The sequence below is a fragment of the Callionymus lyra genome, chromosome 7, assembly GCF_982586985.1.
Source record: "Callionymus lyra chromosome 7, fCalLyr1.hap1.1, whole genome shotgun sequence".
NCBI lineage: Eukaryota > Metazoa > Chordata > Actinopteri > Syngnathiformes > Callionymidae > Callionymus > Callionymus lyra.
In genome coordinates, this window is record NC_141824.1 from 8,609 (window position 1) to 17,297 (window position 8,689).

General features: G+C 47.9%; 1 long non-coding RNA gene and 1 pseudogene across 1 annotated transcript; both read left to right on the forward strand.

The window, feature by feature from the left end:
• Nucleotides 1-4,286: 4,286 nt before the first annotated feature.
• On the forward strand, nucleotides 4,287-6,336 carry LOC148074563 (uncharacterized; annotated as a pseudogene).
• Nucleotides 6,337-7,758: 1,422 nt separating this feature from the next.
• LOC148074564 (uncharacterized) lies at nucleotides 7,759-8,424 on the forward strand. The gene is made up of 3 exons (XR_015711847.1): nucleotides 7,759-7,817; nucleotides 8,122-8,215; nucleotides 8,345-8,424. It is a non-coding gene; the product is annotated as an uncharacterized LOC148074564 (long non-coding RNA).
• The last annotated feature ends 265 nt before the right edge of the window (nucleotides 8,425-8,689 follow it).

Genomic DNA, 8,689 nt, shown 5'->3' on the forward strand with positions numbered 1-8,689 from the left:
GGGGCAAGGATGCAGCCACCAGGAAGCCCACACGAAAGATGGACGCCTGAAGAAGGAGAAAACCTCCGAAACGTTGTGTCCTTTTTCGTGTGTGCCAAAAATACAAAAAAATATATACTTTTTTGAAAAACCTTTTCAAACGTCTTATTTCTCCATAAATTATGGACGACGAATTTGAGGGTGAGTGGATCCTGGTTCCTTCCAGGAAACACAGGGCTCCGGCCTACATACGTGGAGTTCCTCCCGGGCCTAAAAATCCATACCTCATGACATATGGCAACGAGACCCGGACCGGGACACCAACATGGATGACTTCCCAACCAGGGACGTATGCGGAGGCCGCAGCGGACAACAGGACCCATCGAAGGACCTGGAGGCCCTTTCCACAGGCTCGGCCTTCTCCACCTGCTTGGCCCTCTCCACCTGCTCGGCCTTCTCCACCTGCTCGGCCTTCTCCACCTGCCCGGCCTTCTCCATGGGCTCCACCGGCGGGGCCTTACAGTAAGACTTTGCGACCCACTCCGGGCTTCATAACCGGTAGACCTGAAGGTTACCAGATGGAGTCATTGAATTACAAACAACATTTGATTTTTAAAATGATACAGATAAGACATCATCTGGACTTGGTGTCCACATATAACCCACCTCGGGGTTTAAAGACCTTATGTGACTCCATGGTGTCTCAGATAAACCCGGCCTCGCCCTCAACTCAGGTGCACTTTGAAGTTTATAACATCGGACTTGAGTCCTCCAGAAAAATCTGCAAAGCGCTTTCAAATCATTATACCGTCACACTGCTGGACCTTAAAAATAAGTGGACCCACCTCCTTAACCGGGAATGGAGCACGGCCTTCCGGGCGGCCTCTCACCAGGCACGCCAATACCTAGGACTCCGTTTAAAGGAACATACAATTGCAAACATTTTAGATTTTTTGCAGGACTCCTTTACAGATGATACTGCCCAGATGAACCCGCCGACCCACCACCTCCTCCGCCCACGACTCACCTCCACGGCCTCCCAGACGGATACACCTACAGTCGTCGCGCCACCTTCCTCGCTCCATCTGGACTTGGGGGACATGATCCACCACAGCGGCGGGTGCAGTTCTCCGACGACCGTCATACCGCCTTCGGCATCTCCAGCGATCATCACGCCGTTTTCTGCTCCTTCGGGGGCCATCACGCCACCTTTTCCAACGGTCATCACGCCACCTTCCACTTCCCCAACGATCATCACGCCACCTTCCCCGCTCAGTTTTACGGATTTCAACGACCCTGACTATGAGACCGTTTCCGAAGATGACCTGGACCCACACCAACCGACGGTCCATCCCTAACTACCTCCGACCACCTAACCAACCAACCTCCCCTATCGATTTTGGACAAAAAGCCCCTATCCCTTCTGGAAAAAAAAGACCCCTCAACTATAAACGACCACCACTAATAACTTAACTTAAAACCCCACCCATTACTTAACCTAACCCTACCCCAACACAAACCCAACCCTAACCCTTAACCTAACGCCGCACTTTTAAATCAACCCCCACCATTAACTTAACTTAAACCCCACCCATTACTTAACCTAACCCAATACAAACCCAACCCTAACCCTTACCCTTAACCTAACTTCTAAACTTTAATATTTTCTGAATTTCTTTTACAGGTAGGGAGGGGTCATCATTGGGTTTGCACTGGCCCGTGCCCGACAGGGACCCTCCCTGTCAACCCCCGTCAAAAACCTAACCCTAACCCTAACCCCTAACCCTAACCCTAACCCTAAACCCTAACCCCTAACCCTAACCCCTAACCCTAACCCTAACCCTTTCAACACACGGAACTAAGCAAACACCCTGATGAAGGACTCGTCCGAAACGTTGGTTGTTTGCTAACCCTTTTTCGTGTGTTGATTAAAAAATATTCTGGTGTAAAAGCCAATCTCCTTGAGGAACTTCTTTTTTTGCTCTTTATTTTTTGATTCACTTTTGAACAAAAAAAACCTTCACAAAAACCGCTCGCATAGGACCAAAAAAAACACAAACTCAAGGTAATTACACAGTCTATTTAATCTGATACATATGTATACCCACTTCGAGGAATCCAACGACGAGGGGCCTTGGTTCCCGGTCCAACCCAGACGGCGACGCCGGCTTCTAGACGAAGATCCTCCTGGACCCTGGGCAGGAACGGAATATCGGACCGAGCCATTCTACAGGCCTCCTCCACCAGCAAGACGTGGCCCGCCTTCGTCCTTCCTGGGATCCTCTGGGTTCTACGTCGACACGGACCCGCATCGGCGCCAGCCTCACCACCAAAACGGCTGGACCCACACCGTCGCAGAAGAGTCATCGCCGCCACCTCGACTCCACCGCAGGCCTCTCCTACCCACACCGTTTCCGCCGCACCACAGGTACCAAACAAATCACCTGCTCGGACCCCCCCCGGGCCACAGCCATGGCCTACAGGGGAGAGGCCCGATGTACCCCTGGGTCCGCCGCGACCCGGACAACCGCCCGGGACCCGGCCACACATCCGGGACCCGCACGTATGCCGAGGCCGCGGCCACACCACCGCGATACGACCAGAGAACCCCGGACCCGCACTTATGCGGATGACGCCATAACGCCGCCGCGATACGAGAGGATCCAGCGACCACGGCACCACACGTCTGTGGGGGCCGCAACAACACCGCCACAACGCGAGAGGGACCCACAACCACGCGGGGCGGCTCCAGGGCCCCAACCCCGGCCAGATCTACCTGCGGGACCGGGCCGGAGACCGATTCATCCTCTGCGGGGACCCCACACTTACTTTCCCCATACCTACGACTCACGACCGACCCCAAATTACTATTATAACAATTATAACGAATACCGACGACACGACCAAAACTATCCCCCCCCTCCCCCCTCACGTGACCCGACCGACTCTGCTTCACACATTAAACAGCAAACTATATTTAAATTAATAAAATCCAACCACCACCTGAACAATGTCTCCCATCCTGACCCCCCACCTGGTATCCTAAAACTGGCCCTCTCACTTGCTGCAAACATCAACCCCGCCTCACCCACCACCCTCACCTCGGACCTTCTGACCAGAAATGCGAAAAACTGGGCCTACACTACTACCCTAATCCTACGCGACCACTACACGGACTCTATCACCTCACTCAAAAATACTTGGACTTCACTTACGGACCCATCATACGAACGACACTTTTTAATAGCCACAAAATGGGCCCAGGACAGCCTCGGCAATCAACTAAAACAAAACTCCATGGACTCAGTTCGGGCCTTTTTGGCCTCCAATTTTAATTCCGATAACAATCTCCCTCCACTTTCCATAACCCAGACCGACAACGCGACTCGGACAAATTTTCCACAGGTTTCTTCGCTCCCCGCCGGACCTCCGCGGCCCGACTCCAGGAGCAGGGCCCGCCCTCCGACCACATCCACGGCTTCCAGACCCCCGGAACCAGCACCGCAGCCGGTCGTGGCTTCACCTCCACCATCACCGCAGCCCGTCCAGGCCTCACCTCCACCATCATCAAGACCCATCCCGCCGACACCCCAGTGCCCCCAAAGGACGATCCGCACCCGCGGGTTTCATCCTCTCCCCACACCCCCCCCACCCCCCACAGGACACTTCCTCACCAATTGAACAGCCACTTCCTGAACCATCCACCAACTACCCCGAGTCTCCACCGACGTTGGAGCAGCTCTTCTCTACTTACGGGACCCCGTCAACGGAGGAGACTTCATACGAGAACACGGATCCAGCTCCGGGACCCTCCCCAGCAACACCATGTGAGCTTCGATGCATCCGCCCTACACGACACCCATACACGACAAAAAAACTCCGTCACTGGACATTATCAATTACAAACAAATATGCAATAATAGGTGATTCAAGATTTCTAGAATTCCACCCATCTCACAATTTCAAAATCTTCAATTAGATTATTTTCCGGGGGCCAAACTCCTCCATGCATCACACATAATCAAAAATTCCATATGCACCACCGCAGCAGCACAAATGATTTTATCCTTTGGTTTTAATGACCGCGACTCAAAACCAGAAGTCATCATTAATAATCTAAAAGAATTGGTACTTGCTGCAACAGAACATTTACCAAATACAACCGTCTGGATCCCACTTATCAACTTCTCAAAATCACTTCCATACAAACAAAAAGAAACTTTAACCTCTCTTAATAAACGCATCACTAAAACTTACCCGTACATCCCAAAACTCCCGGATAACCTATTTATCACGGAACGGGACAACATACACTGGACACGGGATACAGCCACACACCTTCTGCACCACTGGCACAGGGTGACTTTTTCCTAACACCACGAGCACACTTGCACCCAGAGCCACCACCATTCTCAACCTTTCGGACACCTTCACCCTCACTATACACCAAACTCACATTTTAGAAAAAGGACTCACTTTCATCCCCACTCACCTCAACAATAGACCTAACATAAACAAACACCACACACAACAGACACTTTATGATATACAACAACTGCACCGTAAAATAAAACTGGCACTCTTTTTCCAACACGCACCTAAAACAACCACAATACCTTTCACACCACCATCAACTTGGACACCATCTGACTCCTACTTTCCACCTGCACTAAATAAAAAACTCATCTCCGACAAAAACTTCTTTCAACTCCACTCAGACATTCCTACACCACCACTGAACATTACACCCACTGAACAAGACGGACTACATGACCTGTTAAATAACAAGGACATAATCATCAAACCCGCAGATAAAGGCAACACTATAGTCATCATGGATAAATCACAATACACATATGAAGTACTACGACAACTTTCCGACACAAAATACTATAAACCACTGACGACACCTATCTTCACGGACACACACCTGTTACTCCAACCAATACTGGACTGCCTTTTTGACAACGGACACATCAACTTGACCCAAAAACTCTTCCTCACTCCCTCAATAAACCCTAGACCTAGACTTTTCTACATACTTCCCAAAATCCACAAAAAACCAGAGACCTGGACTATCCCATTCAAAATCCCTCCCGGCCGACCTATAGTTTCTGACTGCTCCAGCGACACATACAATACCGCACAATACCTAGACTACTACCTGACTCCTGTCTCCACACGTCACCCCAGTTATATAAAAGACACATGACTTTATTAACAAAATTAAAAATATCACCGTCCCCTTTAACTCCTTCTTATTTTCTCTCGACGTAGACTCACTTTACACTAACATCAACATAGACAAAGGACTACTTTCTGTTAACAACTTGTTTAAAAAATTCCCTGACCCAGGCAGACCAGACACTGAACTTATTCAACTTTTAGAAATTAATTTACGACGAAATGATTTTAAATTCAACGACACATATTACTTACAGATTTCAGGCACGGCCATGGGGAAACGTTTTGCTCCCGCTTACGCGAATATTTATATGGCAGAGTGGGAGCTTAATGCCCTCAATCACTATCACATCCGACCTACTACTTACCTACGTTACTTAGATGACATTTTCGGAATCTGGCCTGGTAGTTTGACACAATTTAACAAATTCATACTCACACTCAACTCCCTGGACGACTCCATCACCCTGAAATCTACCCTTGACTTCCACTCTATTGACTTCCTCGACACGACAATATTTAAAGGACCTACGTTCACCCATACACAGCACTTGGACATCGGGGTATTCTTTAAGGACACGGACACACATGCACTTCTTCACAAAACCTCTTTTCAGCCCCGGCACACCTTCTCCGGCCTTATTAAATCACAAATACTCCGCTTTCACCGCATCTGTACCCGTCACCTTGACTTTAAAACTGCTTCTACCATCCTTTTTAAATCACTACGCCACAGGGGTTATTCTAGATCTTTTCTTCGTCACTGCTACAAGACATTTCTCCTTCACCGCCCACCGGATAACCACACTATTATTCCTTTCATCTCCACTTACACCCTCTCGTCCCACTCACTTTTTTCACAAATAAAAAACACCTTCACCACTATCCAAACTCACTTACACACCCTTCACAACCACAAAATTATACCTGCACACCGTAAAAACACCAACCTGCACCAACTGCTCATACGCACCAACTTCCAAAAATCACCCACAACCACCCACCAACATTCCTCAATACAAAAATAAAATGGATCTATAACACGGACCACACACACATATACCCTTTACCACCACTGCCTCCCTCACCCATCCGCAACTGCATTTTTTTCAATCACCTGTTCCACCTGCAGTCATACATCGGTCACACACACACCCTACTCTCTATCACAACACAAAAATTACAACACCTATTCAAACATTCACTCAACAGCAACAACCCCATCTCCAACCACTTCATTAAGCACAATAAACTACAATTACAACTTCACCTCCTGGAACACTGCGACACCTGGACCCGCCACCAGAGGGAGACAAGAGCCCGGAGCTGGATCACCAGATTGGACACCAGGACCCCAAAAGGACTAAACTGAATCCCTAAAACATCATGTGATATCATTTTTTTACTTCTCACCTTTTACTCTTTCTTCTCTTATTCTCTCCTCCTCTCCCTCCCCTCTATTTACCATCCCAATCTAAACCTAACCCTCATTCTCCCATTCACCCCCTCCTACCCCTAACTCTAAACCCAACCCTTACCCTTACCCTAACCCTTACCCCCTGAGCCCCTAACCCCATTTGCCCTAATTCCTAACCCTTACCCTTAACCTAACCTTCACCCCCCTACTCTAAAACCTAACCCTGAACCCCAAACCTAACCCTCACCCTGACCCTAACCCTAACCCCCTGAGCCCCTAAAACCTCATTTTTCCAAATTCCTTACCCTAACCCCCCTAAACCCTAAACTTAACCTTCACCCCCCTAATCCAAATCTAACCCCCCTAAACCTAAACTCAACCTTCACCCCCCTACTCCTTAACCCTCACCTTAACCTTAAAACCTATACCTCACTTCCAGAAAAACCTAACCCCTCCAACCCTAAATCTAACCCCTTTCTACCCCCGACAATAAACACAAATTTCCCCCAATTTTTTTTCCCCACCCATATTGTGATATATATTTATTTTTTAACCCTGCATCCCTATTTTTTATCCATGACCTCACCTCCTTACCTTCAGGAACCCTGCAGACCTCCAGGAACCCTGCAGACCTCCATGGCTCCACACACTATTAGACCGCCCCAACCTTCTGAGGACCCAGGTTCGATTCCCACCCATACCTCTGATTTTTTCTGTCTCGCTCTTTCTCCATTCTTTATCCATGACCCCACCCCCATACGTACAGGAACTCCACAGACCTCTGTGGCGCACCGTGCAAATTAACTGCCCTGTACTTCCTAGGACCCTGGTTTGATTCCCACCCAGACCTCAAATTTTGGAATTTCTTTTCCTCTCTCTCCTCTTCTCTCTCGCCTTTCCAACAGTCGTGGGTCGGACTCCGTTCACACTGGCCCGTGCTCGTAACCGGTGCTGTCTCAAATCGCATACTAGCATACTAAAAGTTAGTATTTTTAGTACGTTAGTGTGTCTCAATTCTTAGTATGCGAAATTTAGTGCGCCATGCATACTAAATTGGCATACTAACACGCCCACAAAACTAGCATGGTTCGATGGACACTAACCATACTAAACAGCCGCCATCTTAATGATGTTGACGTTTTAAACGGAAGTTACGTCACTACCAGTCAAATGGAGGCGGCAAGAGAACACGTTGGGAGCGACGCCCCCTCGGTCAATATTTCAACTGTATACCGATGTAAGTTTTTCATTTCATATGTTTGCACTAGTGCTGTTGTATAGAAACGTCATTAACGTATGTTTATGTGTATTTTGGACGAAAACGTGAATGCTAATGTTTTTTCGCTAGCTTGCGAGCGAACACTCACTAATCATACGTCATGACATGTACGTTACGTTTATTGTGGTATAAGATGTGTGTTCACAGCCGAATTGCTGAAGCTAGCGTATCAGCACAGAGTATATAAACAATATTGTTTTTACTGTTCTGAGTATAGATATTATTGTATTTATTTTCATTTAAAAATGTATTTATTTTTCAGGGGGCGATGAAGACACAAGGGCCCTCATTGAGTGGCGATCTGCTAACGCCTCCCTTTTTACAGGGAGGCGTAATGCAGCCATCACTGGCTTTGAGTAAGTGAATGAACATCATATTTTATCATGCTAACATGAATGACACCTTAATAACTTACATGTTTGTAGAGATTGATGTTGCTGTAAGGAGTGTCATTGCATAGTTGTGTCAACTTGTATTTCAATCAGGGTGTTCATTAATGCCCGGGAGCTGGGGGGGAAGGTGACCCTAGCCTACGCCAAAAAGAAGTGGGAAAACCTTAAACAAGCGTACAAGGGTTTTCAAGCTAAGATGTAGAAAAAAAAAAAAAAAAAAAAAAAAAAAAAAAAAAAGGGGCGACATAGCTCAGATGGTAGAGTGGTTGCCTGCAGTCCAAAAGGTTGCAGGTTCAATCCCAGCTCCAGACAAGCTTGTGTCGTTGTGTCCCTGAGCAAGACACTTCACCCTGATTGCTCCTGATGGTGAACTTGGCGCAAGTGTGCATGCCTACTCCCATCAGTATGTGTGAATGGTTGAATTTCCCCTCGCGGGAC